Raw genomic sequence first — 21,272 nt, 5'->3', positions numbered from 1 at the left:
ATGTGCTCCAGAAAACAACAGTAAAACAGAGAGAAACCGTTGGCTTCTGTTCCATGGAGCTTATGTCCCAGAGGTAAGAGAGAGAGCCAGTAAACAGGCCAATAAAGAAAGAAAACAATTTCAAACAGTGATAGGTGCTGTGAAGAAAATGAAACAAAATGAAGAGATAGAGAACACTGGGGCAGAGCCAGGGGAGGGAAACCCCCGACTGGGTGGGAGGAAGGCTCTCTAAGAAATGACATTTGAGCTGAAATCAAAAAGGCACAAGGAGTCAGCAAGGCAAAGATCCAAGTCAGATCCTGAGCTGCTAACCCATGGCTGACCGAGGCATTCTTACTGAGAAGGTAAAAGATGAAATAGCCGCTCTGAGAAATTGACACAACTTCTTGCCCCAAAGTACACCGTGTGAATTGCTTCGCTCATTTTCCTGTCCTCACTCTTCACAAGCATGACTTTTAAGGCTTTTTTTTTTTTTTTTTTGTGGTACGCGGGCCTCTCTCTGCCATGGCCTCTCCCGTTGCGGAGCACAGGCTCCGGACGTGCAGGCTCAGCGGCCACGGCTCACGGGCCCAGCCGCTCTGCGGCATGTGGGATCCTCCCGGACCGGGACACGAACCCGTGTTCTCTGCATCCGCAGGCGGACCCCCAACCACTGCGCCACCAGGGAAGCCCAAGCCTTTATTTTTTAACATACTTTATGTTCAGTGTAAAGGCAGCATTACCCCCCGAGTCCCCAATATCTCTCTCAGTGAGATCACTCAGTGCTCTTCTTATCTGAATACGGATGCGGTTAGATTCCTGGGACGGCTAGATGGCTCTCATTGTGATGGATTTCCCTGTGGCTGGCTGTTTCCTGTATCAGTGACACTGGCTCCAGGACCACATGCATTGCTCAGGTTCAGACCCAGATGGAGAGCCAGAGCCGATGCAGACCCAGCTGGCTCCCCCGCACACTTATTTAGGAGGAAAAATATCAGTCTCTAGATGGTGAGTAAATGTGTAAACTTCTCTCTCCTGTCTTATCAGGTAGGAATGATGGTCTTTGCCATCCAAATCACACAACAAGCCACTCGATTTATCTATTATTGATAAATAGTATCTTGCTCTGACATCTATGGTAAAATAGTGAAAGCCACTCCAATTTTGACTAAGATTGTCGTAGTGTCATTAATTATTTCTCACAATTGCTCCTTTCATAGGTTCTTTTTTTTTTTTTTTTTTTTTTTTTTGCGGTACGCGGGCCTCTCACTGCTGTGGTCTCTCCCATTGCGGAGCACAGGCTCCGGACGCACAGGCTCAGCAGCCATGGCTCACGGGCCCAGCCGCTCCGCGGCATGTGGGATCTTCCCTGACCGGGGCACGAACCCACGTCCCCTGCATCGGCAGGCGGACTCTCAACCACTGCGCCACCAGGGAAGCCCCTTTCATAGGTTCTTTATGAAGGTCAAGCTAGAATGGCCAAGCAATCTGTCTCAAGCCAGCGTTCCCAGACATACACAAACAATCCAGAGCAGCGCAAGCCAGCTTGTACACCTGCTAAGACTCTCTCCCACGTATACTTTGCCGTGTGAGAAAGTTACAAAGGTGAGATATGCAAAATGATTCCAGTTCTAGAGCTATTCTACCCATTTTTGTTGTTTTATATGTTAACGTAAGAAACTTACATATAGACTTCATATTGAGTGCAAAGCCTTTTGTGTTGGGGAGTTGGGGTGCAGAGTTAATACTTCACAGTGATAATTCACTGACCCTGAGGATGGTGCTCAGGTTTTAGAGCCAGAATATGAGTCTGATTTCCAACCCCACCATGTAACAACTGTACGACCTTGAACAGGACACACCTCTGACCAAGCATCAATCCTTTCTTCTCTATAGATTGAAGTCGAAAGAAACGCCCTTTCATCTGTTTCAGAGGCTTCTCACAATTCCAAAATGAGATGTACTTTGTGAACTAAATATAAGTGTAAACGCAAAGTCCCCCCGACCCCAGCCTCCTCACTCGTGGTGCTACAAATATGTTGCGTTTAAGGCAAAAGCCCGGGTCCTGGTTCTCCGCACTCCACCCAGGATTCCTCTCCTCAGTAACTCCCTATGGGAGGCCCTGGTGCTTGCAGGCATGGCCGTTCCCGCACCTGAGAGCATTCCTCTCCTCTTGGCTGTGCTTTTCGTGGGCTCCACTGACCTTCGTTACTCTGCTACCCACAAGACACCATCGACCCCCCCCAACAGCATTCTCTGGACAAATAACTTCCTCTAAAATGCCAACCTCCAGGCCCGGCCATCGGGGAAACCATTTCCACTCTCGGGCTTTGCTCTTTCAGAAAGGGACCACCAAGAAGAAGTCGTTAGGCACTGAGACCAGTTCTTTGCAGGGACTGCAAAACTTCATCTTTAAGGGCCAGATAATAAAGAGTTCAGGCTTCAAAGGCTTAAGTAATGTATCTCTGTAACACATTCTTCTTTGTTTTGTTTTTACAATGCTTTAAAACCATAAAAACAATTCTTAGCCTTTCATCCTTACAAAAACAGGTCACAGGCTGGATTTGTCCCGAGGGCTGGAGTATGCCAACCCACGCCGTACGTATGCCACGGTCTCGTTCATGCCAGAGCATACTTGTGTGTGTGTGTGAGCAGGTGTCTTCTGTTGGTAAGGGGAGCTGAGGGGAAGCTAGTTAAGTCAGGAGAGGTACCTGGAGCCTCGGTTCCCTCGGACACCCAGGCTGTCGCTCAGTCTGGTCCCACGGGCAGATTTCTTCCCACGCAGCTTTCTCTCCGTCCAGCCTCTTTTGGGGAATCCTAAGCTATGGGAGAGATCAGTCCATGTCTCCAGAAGTAAGCCAGGCTCAAGTCCTCACCCTCAGGGCTCCTGAGCGGTATGTAAATCAAGCATGTGGCTTCCATGCCCCCGAACATTCTGTGACAGTTAGAAGGCCGCTCTGCCCACAGCACATGGATGGAACCTGGTGGCTGCACTTACTTATGATACAATCCAGCCTGGTAAAAATGCATCACGGAGCCACCCAAAATATTTTAGACATTTATAATCTGCTATGCTTACTACCAAAAAAGAAGAGGAGGGGGAGGAGGAAGAGGGGAGGAAGGAAGAGGGAAAAAAGAGGGGAAGAGGGAGGGGAAGAGAAAGACGCAGGATGTTTCACTTGGATGTCATTATTACCACAAAATCATCTCACCTGGTACTTACATCACATTTATCAAACACTGTCACATAATCCAAAAGCAAAAGTACGATTCCCCACCATTCACAGTTTCTAAAGGAGAGAGAGTAGATTTGGTCTTCCTTTGGGTAGTTTTCTCCTCTTCAGAGAAAACTTCATTTCAGTTCTTCTTGATTTTCACATATGTGTCTTGAGTTAAGGCCTCCCCAAGTGCAGAGGGTGCCCATCTGCAAATTAGTAAGTGATGCCACCTTGGGCCACAAAGGAGCTAGAAAATGGGGCCCCTTCGGCTCTGTGTCTCAGCAGAGTTTGGTTACTGAAGGTGCCTTTGTCGGGGGATGAGTGAGGGGGGTGGAAGGCACCTCTTACCCTGGCAGACACAGCTGTGTCCAAGGACACCCATGTGGGTGAGCAGAGCCAAAATGGCTTCTCACCCCGACTTATGTCCTTGCCAGGCTGCACGATAACACACAGAGGCCCTGACTTGGTCCGCGAGTCAGTATCTACAGGCCGGATGAATTTAGTCCATTTTATTTTTATTTATTTATTATTATTATTTTTTTGTGGTACGTGGGCCCCTCACTGCTGTGGCCTCTCCCGTTGCGGAGCACAGGCTCCAGGCGTGCAGGCCCAGCGGCCATGGCTCACGGGCCCAGCCGCTCCACGGCATGTGGGATGCTCCTGGACCAGGGCACGAACCCACGTCCCCTGCATCGGCAGGCGGACTCTCAACCACTGTGCCTCCAGGGAAGCCCAAATTTAACCCATTTTATGCAACTACTAGCACTATGCTGACACAGAAGCTGGTGATAATATTTATGGCGTTGACTATGCTGGTGCTGGAACCATCACCAACTTGTCAGCTGGAGATCCTTTGCTCGTTATCACTTAAGGAGGGCTGATTTTGAGAGGGACGGAGACATCTCAGAGACAGCTAGAGAGGGTACCACAGTGTGGGTAAGTTGTAGGAGGAGGGTGACTAATAGCCATGAAGATGAACAGAAAGCGAAGGGTAGCTAACTAGTATAACAGAGCCGACAGCTGAAGCTGAGGATGGAAGCCTGTTCCCCGCAGAGGATGCTGAATGCCTGGAGGCTTAAACTGAAAGAGGACTTTCTTCAATGGTGGGAAGGAACGTTTGGGAAACCTTGTTTGCACTGATGGAAGAGGTACACAGCTGAGAAGCCAGGAGGCCGGTGATGAGGTTTCAATCGCCCAGAGCGGAAAGAATAGACACAGGTGGGGGCCTGGAGATGTGAAAGGAGGAAAATCTGAAGCTGCCTGGAAGCTGCCGGGGCAGAACCAGCGATAGGTTGGAAGGAGGAGGAGGGAAGGGCTTGGTGGAGTCGGGGCTGACTGGAGTTCCTGGCCCAGGAAAGGACTGATGGCTGTGTTTTGGTTGCCAAGACAACAGGCCTAAATGGCAGCCGGAGAGGCCTCAGAGTCTCTCTCTGGGATCCTCCTGCTCTGGGTCATGCCGTGCAGACCTGATGTTCTCCCATTAAACGTACAATATGTCCATGCCTCTCTTTCGCTTTGTCACAGCTTACCCTTCCCCCTCCCCATATCCTCAAGTCCATTCTCAAGTAGGTCTGTACACTACCAAACGTAAGGTAGATAGATAGTGGGAAGCAGCCGCAGAGCACAGGGAGATCAGCTCGGTGCTTTGTGACCGCCTGGAGGGGTGGGATGGGGAGGGTGGGAGGGAGGGAGATGCATGAGGGAAGGGATGTGGGAACAGATGTATATGTATGACTGATTCACTTTGTTATAAAGCAGAAACTAATAAAAAAAATTATTAAAAAAAAAAAACGTACAATATGTACTCTTGTTGCCTGAGATGTTTATCACCTGAAAGGACTCTCCCTCCCCATTGTATCAGGATGCTGTGGGTTGCAATCATGTTTCAGAAACACATATTTTTCAGCATTGTTAAGGGAAACAAACATCTGTGACAACTAATCCGAACCCATTCATAGGAAAGATTAATAAAAGCATTCTAACCTGTAGCATTATATGTAACTTCTTTAAACACGGAGAACGTTACAGCAGAGCTCTACCTTTCCAGCAGAGAATGTACTCCATATCTTCCTCTGGAAACTAAAGATACTACATATAAATTTGAAATCATATATCTCTTCAAAGCATTAATTTTTAACAAGGCCAAAATTGCTAACAACCAGGGAGAGTACCAATTTATAAATTATGTGCTCGGTACATAGTATACATTGTGAATTTGCATGCATATTAAATGCAAATAACCAGAAGAGCATAACACTAAAGCTTCAAATTTATATATGCAAAAGACAGTAAATCCTAACATTAAAGTTCTTCCCAGAAAATATTAACTCCCTACATCCCATGCAATGGCTGCACAGTCAGGGGAGTGGTCTCAGTACAGAGTTTAGGAAGAGTATAACTTGTATCATCCATGCCACCCACCCACCAGATGGAGCAGACAAGACCGTCTGCATCCTGTGCGACAGAAGTAAGGTGCCGATGCTGCCCAGCTTTTGAAAGTTGTTTTTTCTTTTTTTTCATAATTTGACAGGAAAAAAGGTACCACCAAAACTGCCACTTTTGAATCACTAAGAAAATCTTTCTTCATTGTAAAGATTTCAACATTGAGGAAACGGGACAAAACACAGCTAACTTTGCTCTTCCACCAAAGTAAAAATCAGAGGTATGTGATGTCAACTTGGTGGCTTTGGTGCCCAGTTATTTGGTCCAACACTAGTTTAGCTGTTGCTGTAAAGGTATTTTTGTAGATGTAATTCACAGTATCCCTCAGTTAACTTTGGGTGAAGGTGAGTACCCAGGATAATCTGAGTGGGTGTCATATAATCAGTTGAAGGCCTTAGGAGCAAAAACTGAGTTTCCAGGAGAAAAAAGAATTCTGCCTGAAAACTGTAACATAGAAATCCTGCCTAGGGCTTCCCTGGTGGCACAGGGGTTAAGAATCCGCCTGCCAATGCAGGGGACACGGGTTTGAGCCCTGGTCCGGGAAGATCCCACATGCCACGGAGCAACTAAGCCCGTGTGCCACAACTACTGAGCCTGTGCTCTAGAACCCACGAGCCACAACTACTGAGCCCGTGTGCCACAACTACTGAAGCCCGCGGGCCTAGAGCCTGTGCTCCCCAACATGAGAGGCCACCGCAATGAGAAGCCTGCGCACTGCAACAAAGAGTAGCCCTCGCTCACCGCAACTAGAGAAAGCCTGCGCACAGCAACGAAGACCCAGTGCAGCCAAAAATAGAATAAATAAAATAATTTTAAAAAAAAGAAATCCTGCCTAAGTTTCCAGCCTGCTGACTTGCCCTACAGATTCCAGATTCAAGGCTACGACATCAACTCCTGCCTGCTGGCCACCCCTATGAGTTATAGACTTGCCAGCTCCCACAGTTATGTGAACCAATTACTTAAAATAAATATACTATATGTACATACACACAGGCATAGATGTGTGCATATCTATTGATTCTGTTTCTCTGGAAAACCCGGACTGATACAAGACTCAAAGGGATTTCCCACTTAGAACAAAGTGTTCAGTATTATAATCCATCCTGGTGGTTGGGTGAGAGCTGCTTGATTTTGATTACAGTGTAAAAATTAATGTATTCTCTTTTTAAAAATTTTTTTATTGGGAGACATATAACATTATGTTAGTTTCAGATGTACAACATAATGATTCAATATACGAATATACTGCAAAATGATCACCATAAGAAGTCTGGTTAACATCCATCATCACACATAGCTATAAATTTTTTTTTTTCTTGGGATGACAACTTTTAAGATCTACTCTCTTAGCAATGTTCAAATGTACAATACACTGTTATTAACTAGAGTTACCATGTTCTACACTACATCCCCACGACTTATTTATTTTATAACTGGAAGTCTGTACCTTTTGACCACTTTCACTCTTTTTGTTCAAATAGCTCCACCACTATGGAGTGCAGGACTTTCTTGAAAATTTCCTTCCTGATACTCATTTAAAAACTTATCACTCTAAGAGGATGACTCTAAGAAGAATAATGGGGAATTATATTTGTAAAAGAGGCTCATGAAAATCTTTCTGGTGGCTGAACATCTGCTCAGCAAGGCTGCTTTGGGGGCTCGCCTTGCTGTATTTATATTGTGAATTCTCTGTGGATGCTAAGTCTTGGAGGATGGAACTGTCCCCTCATTTATGGCCTAAAAGCACAAGTCATACGATCAGCTCTAATGGAGCAAATATCCCTGTCAAGTTCAGGTCAGTTTCACGGGTTTAATGCCACTCTGACTGCTTCTTCTCTGTCTCCTTTCCTCCCTTGGCCTCAAAAGGCAGCTTACTGTGTGTGCTCTCCAGCCTCGGCTCTTCCCATCTCCTCTCTGTGACATGGAATGCTTATCCCCACACCCGGATCCAATTACTGTGTGTGCACAGCCCATCCCGGGCCTGTGCTCCCTTCCCGACAGCTAACTCTTATCACACCCCTTTATTTACTGCCGACTGTAGGATCTCCCGGGAGTGGGAGGAATGAGGGAAAGGGTCGTAGCACGTCCAAAGGAGAACCGACCAAATTTCTATCTTTTGAAAACTGTTCCATTGCCACGGTTCCATGACCTGTAAGCTGGGAAGAGAACTGATCTATTCTAGAAGGCATTTGGACATCTGCTGTATATAATCTTTTGGCTACGCCTTTTTTTTTTTTTTTTTTTTTTTTTTTTGCGGTACACGGGCCTCTCACTGTTGTGGCCTCTCCCGTTGCGGAGCACAGGCTCCGGACGCGCAGGCTCAGCGGCCACGGCTCACGGGCCCAGCCGCTCCGTGGCATCTGGGATCCTCCCGGACCGGGGCACGAACCCGCGTCCACTGCATCGGCAGGCGGACTCTCAACCACTGCGCCACCAGGGAAGCCCCGCCCTCTGTTTTCTTCGGACCAGTAGGGATGGGAGGAGTTCTCCGAGGCAGCCCCCCAGCCTTGACTGAAAGTTCACAGTAAGCTCTCCTCATCTTCTGTCTTCTCTATCAGTCCTGTCACCAAGGCCAATCTCTTCTCCTCCCTTCCTCACTGCAGCTCTTCTCACCACGTGCCTGCCTTCTCCCTCTTCTGAGTTACTGCATAACCCACAGCAAGAATCACCTCCCCCCAATATACACTACCAAACGTAAAACAGATAGCTAGTGGGAAGCAGCCGCATAGCACAGGGAGATCAGCTCGGTGCTTTGTGACCACCTAGAGGGGTGGGATAGGGAGAGTGGGAGGGAGACGCAAGAGGGAGGGGATATGGGGATATATGTATACGTATAACTGATTCACTTTGTTATACAGCAGAAACTGACACACCATTGTAAAGCAATTATACTCCAATAAAGATGTTTAAAAAAACAAATTACCTCCCCCAAATGTCACTTTGATCAATCATGTGACACGTTGCCAAGTGTTCCAAATGTTTCTTCTGAAATTAAATTTCCGCCCCAGACCTCCACCAGCTCACTCCCTGCTTTCCCCTCACTCTCCTCCTTTCTAGCTGTGCCCCCAGCTCACAGGCCCCACACCTGGGCCCTGCCCCCTCTCTGCTCTCCAGAAGGCGGGGCTCACCCTTCTCTCTTAAGACTCCTTCCCTAATACATTCCTGCTCTCCTCTGAATCTCTACTCGGAAGGAATTCCCTTAACATTAAAAAATAACCCCTGCTCGTTTTTCACAGGGAAAATTCAAGGGGCGATGGGCTTCTGGATCCCACATCCCAAATAACTAACTCACTGTGGTTTTTCCACCATTCCTGATTCAGATCCTGAGGTTGGGACTCACGTACAGCTCACATCCAGGAAATCCTGGGGCAAAAAGTCAGTTACTACCTGAGTAATAACTCGCTTGATTTCATCTGAAAGCAACCCTATTTGTTCCGTCCTCGGAGCAAAGTCGCAAATGAGAAACCTCCCCCGAATGTAACCTTTCCTCTCGGCAAATTCTCTTAGACACGGAAACTAATCTACACAAGTATTATTAGGCATGCATATCAGAATATATTTCCCATTGTGATTTATGCACATGTTACATACAGTTATGGATGTATTTTTGGAAGATTGTTTTTTAAAAATTTAATAGCCATTAAACGGGTAAAATAATACGCTGCTCCTTATGGAACAGTGGAAAGTCATCCTAGCACTTTTTGCAAGTATTTGCAATTGTAATCAGTAATGCAGGCAGAAAGAATGCCAATGGTTTTCAATCATCACTGGTAAAAATGTAAATTCTTTAAAATTAAGACTCTGAAGTTCACCTGCATTAATCTACTGCTAATGCAAGCTGGGGCTATTTTCTAGGATTCTGAGTGGCTTAACATCATCGAGACATGGCACAAGCTCCATTCCAATTATTCAGTACGTACCATGCATTATTCTGAACCTCTCAGAAGATGAAACAAGGAGAGGCAATGAGAGTGTCTGAAGAACAAAAGGAAAAATGAAGCACAGAGACCTCAGGCTAAAAGTATAAAACCCTTGAGAGGGTTTTAAGGACATTTTAGAGGCCTGAAAAATGAGAACAAATCAGCAGGCCCATTAACTCAGCAGCGAATTAAAGCACCACTGTTTCCAATTTCAGCCTTGAATATGGAGGGCACCAAATGGACCACGTTCTGCTTCCCCTCTGTAGAAGGAGTGAGAAGTCACCGCTCTGTATTCTTAACTGCCTTTCTTCTTTTCCAGCTAATTTAGTGAAAGAGTGACTATCCATTTCCTAACTCTTCTCCTAGAACATGATTACTAACTTCCCTAGGACCATGTTAAAGGGACAGCAAGAAAATAAACAATGGGAGATTCAAAACACAAGTTCTATTCCCCATTAATTTCAACTTCTCTTCTTCCTTTTGGTAAAAGATGAAGTTTACTATCTTCAGATGTATTGTTCTCTACCTTCATACTTGAAACAAAATGGTAAAATACAGCATGTGGTTAATCCACAAACTGAAGAGCCTCTGCATTTAAGAAGTGGGCCATATTCCACAATTACATATATTTTATTGTCTCGCCTCATGGAAACGGGGTTCAATGCAGCTCTTTCCAATCCCTGGATGAAGTAAAAGGTCTGGAAGATTTAATATGACCACATGAGAGATATTCCTTGAGAATCAATTTGTATTTATACCAATTCGTTCGTAACACAGTCTCACCTGTTAAGTAGTGCTAGGCCCGCAGGTGAACTGCTTACAACTTTTTAAGTCATTATTTGGGACTCTGCTTCCACATCTAGAAATCAGTGCATCCCAGCCGGTAGGTCTCAGCACACTGCTGTGCTGTGACTTGGTTCCAGGTTCCCCATGAGGTCCTGACACCCTTCAGCCTCAGAGAAGCAGGTGGGGCCCTGTGCAGCTGGAGAGGTCACAGCTGGCCATCAGCTTCCCCACAGTCCAAAGGCACAGCCGCCACTGCTCTGCTGAGAAGCACTGCATGTCCAGGGACACCCATGTTAACAGGCCGCTGCAGAAGGCACCACTGCCCTTCTGGAGAAGCGGTCCATGCAGCTGGGGGAGGCATTTGCATTCCAGATGTGCAAGGTACAGCTGGCTAAAGGTGGGCCTCTAGTAAGTTGGGGAGGGGGAACTGGTGGACAAAGCTCTTGGTATCAGCTCCCCAGATTCTCTCTTTATGGGTTTCAGAAACTTCTTTCCACTAGGGGCTAATGTGCCCTTTCACTGGCATCCAAGCTACCTACGGGGTGACTGCCCTGACAATGAACATGCATTTTACCAATTAGGGCCCCGTCATCATTTTTAATTACTTCATAGAAAAAAAATTCAAAGGGCAGTATCGGAGTATTGCATTTATAGAGCAAAGAAGATGATTAAAGCTGTTGGATTTTTTAAACATAATTTTAACTGTTGTAAAATTTGGAATAGTGGTGAAACAGCTTGAATATTTCTTAATCGATGCTTGTGTAGTATCTGACAGTGACTAAGATGAATTCCAAGAGGAGAATCACTGACATCTCGATCAAGAATTCTATTTAGCTATTTAGGCAAATAGCAATATGAAAAGAAGTTATGTTCATGAAAGCAAATTCAGGTTTCTCATTAGAAAATTTGACAAGATTTTATTTGGAAGTTTCTTAGCTATACAATAGTCCCCAAATGGATGTCCCCAGCTTACTACATTGTTAAGTATCTGTTCCTATGTGTGCCACATTGAGGCAAAATTGAGAACTGACTTTAATAACATGCTTGTATCACTATTTCTTGGTTTTTCAATTTTAGGCATTATCTATTGGCCTTTCAATAAGGAAGATGAGAGTTGGTTGGTTGGTTAGTTTTCATCCACCTATACTTATCCCATGTTCCTATCCTCAGAATTCTAGCACAATTTTGGTTATATTAAATATCCATTTTAAATCATTATAGCTACAGAGATATTATTAGTATCTGAGTCATGTAATAGTCTATGATTACATTTCCTTTTCTGCATTCCTTTCTCACCTTCCTGTTACATTTCATTGAAATGTTTCATTTCAATGTAACAAATCAGTGTTACATCTCACTTTGGTTACTTTCCTTATGTAATTGTCCTGAGGTTATCCCCAAAGCCTCCCCCAGATTTGTAAATCCCCTCTCAATAGGAATAGATCAGGTGTTTTATCAATTTCACCATCTTCAAGCGGTCTCTCCTGAAGCTCTCTACCTACTGCTGTTGAGATCAGTGGATCACTTGTCCCTCTGTACAGCTGGCTCTTATGTTGGTCCCATCTCTGGGATCTGGGGTCTTTTTGGTTTACCCTGTCATTTATTGGAGCACATCACAGTGTTGTCAAGTTTCATGACTATGAACTGGTATTACCTTTAATTGGGAACCTCCTATCTTTGGTTGGGGGAGATTTTGTCGAATTATTCCTTGGATGGTTTTCTGTCCTCTGTTTTCTATATTCTCTCAAGCTGGTGCTGCTGTTTTTGGACGTTGGACCTCATGAACCAATCCTATAAATTTCTTATTTTTTCTGTATTATTTTCTATTCTTTCTCTTTTACTTCACATTCTGGGAAATTTCCTTAACTTTATCTCCTAACCCTTATAAATTCTCTTCTGTTTCACAGTTGTAATATCACACCTTATCTATCTGAAGATACAAATGATTTCTTTTTTTAAGATTTTTTCTTCCTGCAAAGGTTGTTTTCCTCCAAGTTGCTTTATTTCTGTTTGCATGTTTTAGTTTCTGTCTCTCATAACAGAGACTTCCCTTAAATGTCTGATGATCCTTGGCTGTCTGCTGGTAATTATTGGTGAGGCCCAGGAAAGTCAACAGGAAGGTTTTGTGTGTGGGGAGGGGTTGATTTGAGATTTATTTTAGGATTGTTCTAGTTAGGCCTCTTCTTTGGGAACCCCTGATGTCAGTATCCTCGAGTTTTGTTTTTAGGTCATAATCCCAGGGAAGTCTCCTGCAGATAGGGTATCATCCTGGCTGCCCTCAGGCCAGGGGGCAGGGAGAAAAAGGTAGTTATGGTTCTCAGGATTTGGTAAATCAGTACAATCTCCCTGATTTCAAGACTATATAATACCACTTGACTTTTCCTGATACCTTCCAATCCAGAAACCTCTATTTTATCATTTGTACAGAAAAAAAAAAGTCTCCATTCCTATGATGGAGTGAAAGAGGGGCAGTTAGTTACCTGCTTGTATGAAGTTGGGGAGCAGATCTGAACTTTCAGCCAATACTCCTAATTTTAGTCCTGTCTCCACTCTCATTTCCAAGGGGTTCTTGTTGCTGAAAATTCCTGAGCTTCGCAGAAGTCGTCAGTGTAAATTAGGCTACTTCTTCCTTTCTCCTCTGCTCAGTAAGCTATCACTCATCCACCTGTATCCTAGATTCCAAAACGCTATGGCTGTTGCCCCATTCCTTTGTTCTTATAGATATGTAACTCAAAAAAAAATCCCTTAAAAGTGTCACTTTAATCGTGTTTCAGGAAGTGCCAGGAACTAAATAAAACATGTACCATCTTTTTTTTTTTTTGCGGTACGCGGGCCTCTCACTGTTGTGGCCTCTCCCTTTGCAGAGCACAGGCTCCGGACGCGCAGGCTCAGCAGCCATGGCTCACGTGCCCAGCCGCTCCACGGCATGTGGGATCTTCCCGGACCGGGGCACGAACTCGTGTCCCCTGCATCGGCAGGTGGACGGACTCTCAACCACTGCGCCACCAGGGAAGTCCCAAACATGTACCATCTTTAACCTGAAACCTATTAATCACTCTTCATCCTTTCACGTTGACATTGAAATGGGGATTACTCAATTTAAAAAAATTTTTTTGTAACCATTTAGACAAGACCCAATGTTCAGGTGGAATAGGAAGTAGGGAAAAGAGAAATTTGGTGTGAAACTGAATTTAATCATTGTATGTTTTTTGTAAACAAGGATGTCACATTGTCCTAACGATGCATTGGGCATTGTGGGAAATAAAAACATGTCCTTATTTCAGAACAGCCTTTAAAAATTCTCAAGAAGGTTAAATATTAAAGAGGTCCTTGAATGGATAATTAGCCTAGAAAAGGGTATCTGGAGGGGGGAAAACCATGACAGAAGAGTGGAACGGTAAGAGGCAAACTCAATGGAGGAAAAAGGACTTAAACTCAGTTTCGAAGAATAAACGTTACACACATTTCTACTGCACAGTCTGCATAATGTGTATTAGATACAAAGTGATCCGTTGATGGAGAAATAAGATTTATTTAATGCAGACTAAGGCAGAAAGGAAAAAAAGCTCTTCTACTTAAAATACAGCTGCTTTAAGTTTTTACTCTCAGTTTTTCACCATAGCGGGTCATTACGCCGAAATCATTTTCTAAAATACTAGCTTAGTTCACTACAAACTTGTGAAAAGGGATACAGTGAAATATACTTTTCAGTGATGTTCAGGTTTTGAAGTTATGCTCCTATGGATATTGAAAACACCATTATCATTGAAATACCTGCTGGTAAAACAACCTTGTTACTGTGTGCCTGCAACCCTCCAGTTCCTAACACCATTCATCTCACTGAAATAAACGTCTTCACAGCACGATTCTTGATAACACACAGTTTTAAGGACTCTCATGATTGCCTTGGGCAGACTGACTCTAATTGGATGGATCTACATATGAGAAGAATTATTCCAAGGAGAGCATTGTGCCTGTTTGAAAATGGGATGATGCCGTGCAGAGACCAATCTGCCTTCCGCATCGGGCCTGCGTAGGGGCAGGTGGGAGTTCAGTGTGGACAGGCTGTGGGAGAAGTCTAAATGCAGAAGCTCTGTGGGGTGCGGAAGGGACTCTAAAGCATTAATGAGCCTGTAACTTGGGAGACAAAGGGGAGACACTGAAGTTTTCTGAAGAGGCAGTAATGTCATCAAAGAGATATTTCTCAAAATCATGTAATCTGCCAGTGCTCTACAGGGCCGAAAACCAAGTCACAGGCCACTGGTCAGACCCTAAGTAATACAGAGATCCAAGGTCACGCGAGGCTGGCCTGGGCTGCCGGGCAATGGACGTGTGAGAGAACTCACTGCAGAGATCAATGAAACTGAATCATCTCTACTTACAGTACGACAGACACAGTCCATCAAGGAAAAAGGATGGGACTGAATGAGCACCGACGAAAGGACTTACACTGAAGTCGTGTTTCAACTAAATCCATGGTCTCCTTGGGCTTTTTTTTTTTTTTTTTTTTTGCGGTACGCGGGCCTCTCACTGTTGTGGCCTCTCCCATTGCGGAGCACAGGCTCCGGACGCGCAGGCTCAGCGGCCATGGCTCACGGGCCCAGCCGCTCCGCGGCATGTGGGATCCTCCCAGACCAGGGCACGAACCCATGTCCCCTGCATCGGCAGGCGGGCTCTCAACCACTGCACCACCAGGGAAGCCCTCCTTTGGCTTTTAATTCAAAAAACGTTTCCTGAGTATCTACTATGTGCAAGGCAGACGGGCTTTGCTCATCGCTTTGTCTCGTTACCTTATAAGCTGAATGTAAAAAATTCCAGCTAATTGATTTCACAGACTGATTGATGTTCTTCTGTGAAAACAACAGATTGATTCTTCTATAGACAGCAATACTAATTCTTCCATTATGTTCTTCTCTCCCGGTGCACAGAGTCGAATGGACTTTAGGGCCAACTCGATATGAATAGCAGAAGAGAGGCATTAAGAGAACAAGGTCCATTAGGCCCAATATTGCCTCAATTACTTTAATTCCATTATTCCTGTTCACATTACTCCTTTAATCGATCTCTCCTTTCAGTTATTCATACTTACCCTTCTCAAAATCACAACTAATAGGATTACGGTCTTTTGAGCTCAGTGGCAGCAGACTTTCAATATATTTATATGAATATTTATATAAATATATATTTATATTTCTGAATTTGTGATTGTCTCCAGATCTGCAATGGAGAAGTCTTAAATTGAATCAAGTCTTCCAGAGGCCATCTCTTAGAAAGATGCAGAGCTTCTTAATGCAATATAGGTGCTTTTACCTGTTATGTCATTTGTCACTGGCTGTCAAGACCAGGCACACGTGGCTTAATGGCTTTCTAAGCTTCTTCTTCCCATGTCTCAGCCTTAGGGCGGTTTAACTGGTTTTCAAGGTGGACCGCTTTTCTGTCCATATCCCAGCTTTTTGTTTAATGTAATCCTTCTCCCTTCACCGACAATTATTCTGCCCTGCAAGAGTGTCATCTGGACCTTACATTAACCACTGCCTCTTCCATACGACAAGTAATCAACCCCTCGGTTCCACCTCTGTAGCAGCCTTACAAATTAAAGGAACTCTGTTTTCCCTCCACTCTTCACGAACGTCAATGCAGCATTTATAATATGTAAGAGGCTGCACTTTGAGCACAAACAGGACACGTAATAGGTATATAGCCCGTTTCCTCAGCACCTGCCAGCCCTTCTGAGGGTGTGAGAGAACTAACCCATGAGATAAGAGAGGCATGTGACACTGTGATGTGAGGAGTACACTGAAAGTACCCCTGCAGCGAGGAAGGGTTAAATTACTCATGAGTGGAGAAAAGTTTCATAAAGGGGATGGATTTGAGTGAGGTCCTGAAGGATGGGGGGTTCTGAAGATGGAGGCTGGAAGGACAAAGGAACAAACTGTGTGTGAGAAGCAAAGCAGGCGAGTGCAGCCAGGACAGATGATTTACAGAGTAAATGACCCAGCAATCCAACTACTGGGCATCTACCCGGAGGAAACCATAATTCAAAGAGAGTCATGTACCACCATGTTCACTGCAGCTCTATTTATAATAGCCAGGACATGGAAGCAACCTATGTGTCCAATGACAGGTGAATGGATAAAGAAGATGTGGCACATATATACAATGGAATACTACTCAGCCATAAAAAGGAATGAAATTGAACTATTTGTAGTGAGGTGGATGGACCCCAGAGACTGTCATACAGAGTGAAGTAAGCCAGAAAGAGAAAAACAAATACTGTATGCTAATGCATATATATATATATATGGAATCTAAAAAAAAATGGTTCTCATGAACCTAGGGGCAAGATAAGAATAAAGACCCAGACATAGAGAATGGACTTGAGGACACGGGGAGGGGGAAGGGTAAGCTGGGACGAAGTGAGAGAGTGGCATGGACATATAGACACTACCAAACGTAAAATAGATAGCTAGTGGGAAGCAGCCACATAGCACAGGGAGATCAGCTCGGTGCTTTGTGACCACCTAGAGGGGCAGGAGAGGGAGGGTGGGAGGGTGGGAGATGCAAGAGGGAGGGGCTATGAGGATAGATGTATATGTATAGCTGATTCACTTTGTTATACAGCAGCAACTAACACACCATTGCAAAGCAATTATACTCCAATAAAGATGTTAAAAAAAAGAGAGAGAGGGCGCTGAGCTCTTCGAGAGCCAGGTTAGGAAGCCCTGACTTGCCTCTAGCAGCAGTGAGGCTGGGAGGAGTTTGGCAGGAGGTAAGCCTGTTAACACAGGCAGCCTCCTTGCAAGGTGCAGGATGAACCCGAGGCAACTGCAGGTTGCAGACCCGAGATGGAAGGAAGGCTCACAGTATGTAGGGGGACCTTCTCCATTGATGCCTGCTTTCCCGCAGAGCCTCAGCCAGCCCTACCCGCTCCCTCCCACCTCACGCTCCAGCAACGGCGCCCAAACAGCGAGCGGTACACACACACCCTGCTCCCCACACCTCCCTGCTAGGCCGCCCGCCCTTTCTCCTTTAGAATGTTCTCTCTCCACCACATTGGTCCATCTGGCAAGGTTCTTACTCTTTTCAATCTCCACTCAAATGCCACCTTCTCTTTGAAGCATTTCCTGACTTCCCCAAGCCAGCTCCGTTGCTCTTTTTCCTGTGTGCGAGGATACAGAGCCCCATCGCAGCAACAATTTCTGCACGACCATCTCCCACCTAAACTGTGACCACCTTGATGCTATCCCCAGAGCCATTTTTGGCACATGTGAGAAGGACAATACTCGAATGGATGAGTGAGTGAATGAAAAAATGAACAAATGAACAAAACTGAATGGTCATATAAACGAACAAAAGCAAAAGGAAGGAAAAGCCACAAAAATGATGGTCATAGATGAAAAGGGGAAAAGAAAGTGAAAATATGAAAGAATTATGGAAAACTTGATAGAGCTTAGTGAGAGCTAAATGTCAGGGCAGCAAGACATGGAGAAGTATGCCGAGCTTCTGAGCTCTCTGCCAGAAGCTCTCTGCTCTTCATGACTTCTATATTATCAGCTTAAAAGTTCTGAGTATAAACTTACAGATTTAAGAGAAAAAAAGAACTGTCAGGAGACAGGCAGAAAAAGAACCCAAAGAGAACAAACACTAAGATTCGTATCTTAACTTACCCGTGTGCAAATATTTTCTGAGAAAGTCTGATAGAATCTTTTTTTTTTTTTTTTTTTTGCGGTACGCGGGCCTCTCACTGTTGTGGCCTCTCCCGTTGCGGAGCACAGGCTCCAGACGCACAGGCTCAGCCGCCATGGCTCACGGGCCCAGCCACTCCGCAGCACGTGGGATCCTCCCAGACAGGGGCACGAACCCGTGTCCCCTGCATCGGCAGGCGGACTCTCAACCACTGCGCCACCAGGGAAGCCCTCATAGAATCTTGCTTGATTCAAAGTAATTTCTTTAATTAAAATGTTTCCCGTGTATCATAAAAACACTCTAAAATTTCAGAGGTCTTAAAACTACCATGTTAATTATTAACTAAAAAAACATAAAAATCATTTCCCCTTTTTTCAAAAGTCAGAGTTTCACAGTGAATACACATATTATTATCAATTCCACGGAACAGGTATATCTGAATTTTCAGAAATCTCAGATTAGAGAAATTGGAAAGTGCACAATGGAAGAGGGGAAAAAACTCAGCAGCAATAAGTTAGTTTTTAGTTTTCAAGACACTTGAGGTTTCATTTCTGGTTTATTTCTCTTTAATGGTAGAGAAGTGTTAGGTACACACAAAATAACCTAGTTATTAAAATAAGATTTATTAGAATGTTATAATTGTAGCAGTGCCACTTTAGGGTACTAAACAAGCTGTTTAAGGACTGTTTAACGACCAAGATGCAATTGCCCACTGAACCCCACACGTCATCATAAAGAGCTCTTCCACCATCACTCTGATATGTCATTGCGTGACCAAAACAAATTGTTTTACTTTTAATTTAGGCCTGTAGACATTCTCACACACCAAACGAGGGGATTCACATGGAAGTTATTATAGAAGGATAGTAAGCACTTGTCATAGAGGGTAGTCAGCACTTCAGTAAAATGGAAAAGACAAGCAAGCAGTGGAGGTGCCAGGATGAAGTTATACAACCATATACGATGGTATTTGGTGGAATCGTGCCTGCAGGCATCACACACACCATAAAAATTTGCCTTGTGATTCACCAATTTTGTTAGGACTAATGTCAGCGTGAAAAAGGCTAAAATGAATTTTTATTTTCATTTTCATTTTCTACTGCCTGTCATCATCTTATCAATCCAGTGCTGTCTAGGCCAACACTATCCCTTGGCCATGGAATGACCTGCAGTCCCACCCCCAGGAATAGGAAAGCTTCCGTGGGGTCGGGAAGCCTGGAAGTCGATTATCCCAGCCCACCTGATGTCCAGCCTTGGGGAGGCCAGGTGGGAGCCACACAGTCTGTATCTAGATGTTGGCCTGCCCACCTGCAGCACTAACCCGGGGCCTGAAATCAATTCACAGGGTCTCTAAAGATGCCTGCTTCATTCCCAGGACCAAGTCCCCACTGGCCTTGGGCTTCTCTCAGCAGGAGGCTTCCTTTTGGGACAGAAAGGTAATCCTTTCCTGGAAGTCACAGTAGATACGTCCAGAAAGCTCTACCCTTGCAGGAAATAAGGGTTTTCTAAATAAACATCGCTGAGGAACGGATCATTTAAGTGCTATCTTGAGACCAGGATCCTCACATGTTACCAATACTCAAATCTAAGCAACACGCAAAAGACCATTGCTAATAATTTCTACCCGAGGAAGCACAGAGAAGAGTGAAGACACAATGGTAGCAGACCCATTTCAGGACTGCATTTAGAGATGAGAGCTCTGGAACAGACGTTAAATTTAATAAGCCCAAAGTGATGCAGCTGGAAAGAAAGAATAGCCCGGCTAAGTATGATTGCGATGGTATTGAATTAGCTGGAAAGATATCTTGATATCCTGACAGAGGTGGCATGTAAATTGCCAGCTCAGCCTGCCATGCCGTAGAGAAAGCGGGCCTGGCTCACAGAGAGGGCTACATTTTAGAAAAAGTCTACTTGCTCTTACTTTTAAAGGAAAGTTCGTGTCCCGTTTATGATGCTGTTGAACTTGGACTATCCTAAAAGTCAGAGGTCACTGAGGGTAAGGCAGCAGAAGAGCTGCCCACCTCTGGTCACTGCACTTTGCTTTTGCCAAATGAATTTGACCACAGTCATTATGGTCTTTGCCATTCACTCATTCAACCAATATTAAGCAACAAGCTTTGTGCTAGTTTCTTTAGGGAAAACCAAGAGGAACAAAGTCCCCTTCCCTTAGATAGTGTTATGGGTTGAATTACGTGTGCCAAAAAGTATGTGGAAGTCTTAATGAAATGTGGCCTCATTTAGATGTAGAATCTATGCAGATGGTCAAATTATGATGAAGTCATTAATGGAGTCCCTAATCCAATATGATAGGTGTCTTTAAAAGGGCAGAACTTTGAACACAGAGATAAACAATGCGAAGACACAGGAAGAAGATGGCCGTTCATAGGCCAAGGAACACCTGAGGCTACCAGAAGCTAGGAGAAAGGCATGGACCATATTCTCCCTCACAGCTCTCAGGAAGAACCAAGCCTGCTGACACCTTGATTTCGGATTTCTAGCCTCCAGCACCGCATGATGATTAAGTGTCTGTTGTTTAAGCCACCCAGTTTGTGTTCCTTTGTTACAGCGGCCAGAGAAAACTAATACAGACTGGGTCACAAAAGAAGCAAGGCTGATGACCAAATTGCCATGGTCAATGGAACTCCTGTGCGGGTCTATCCATAGATGGTCTAATTCAATTAACAGGGCCAGGTTCAGTCAATGGACCAGAGATCACCACCATCTCTGTCCCTTCCATAAAGACCATCAAGGAAAGAGATGGTTTATATCCTATACAGAGGCTGACCCAAAGTTTAATACTCTAAAAAGACGATTAGAAAGAAAGAAGCCATAAAGGTTAATGGAAAATTAATCTTGGTGACCTACTGGGGCACATCAAAGTTGTGGGACATACATTTATTTAAAAGGAAAATGCAAAGAATCTTTGGAAGGGCAACTTCAGATAAGGGGACAGAGAAAAGACCTTCATTAGAAGAGTCTTCAGTATTCACCTGTTTACATCAATGTTGAAAAGATTAAAGCCTTCTGATAAGGTAATAAAGATGAACAATAGCAATAACTCTATGTTAACACTGTAGAAGATGGAAAGAGATTCCAGGTGACCGGTCCTGTTTCCTCCCTGGCTGTCTACAGAGCCCCTGTTGTAGGTACTCTGAGATGCTCCCCAAATGCACATGAGTTCACTGAGACCACCCATGACTGGCCCTCGGCACCCCACTATAAGTGAGTAAAACACAAGAGA

The 21,272-nt window shown here is 44.6% G+C and overlaps 1 protein-coding gene across 1 annotated transcript in view; it reads right to left on the bottom strand.

The window, feature by feature from the left end:
• The window catches only part of LOC132477405 (uncharacterized), a 244,391-nt gene that overhangs the window by 66,038 nt on the left and 157,081 nt on the right, over nt 1-21,272 (bottom strand). The window lies entirely within an intron of this gene.

Source organism: Mesoplodon densirostris, chromosome 17 (assembly GCF_025265405.1).
Source record: "Mesoplodon densirostris isolate mMesDen1 chromosome 17, mMesDen1 primary haplotype, whole genome shotgun sequence".
NCBI lineage: Eukaryota > Metazoa > Chordata > Mammalia > Artiodactyla > Ziphiidae > Mesoplodon > Mesoplodon densirostris.
The sequence above is the reverse complement of the archived record's forward strand: the minus strand, read 5'-3'. Positions and strand labels throughout refer to the sequence as shown.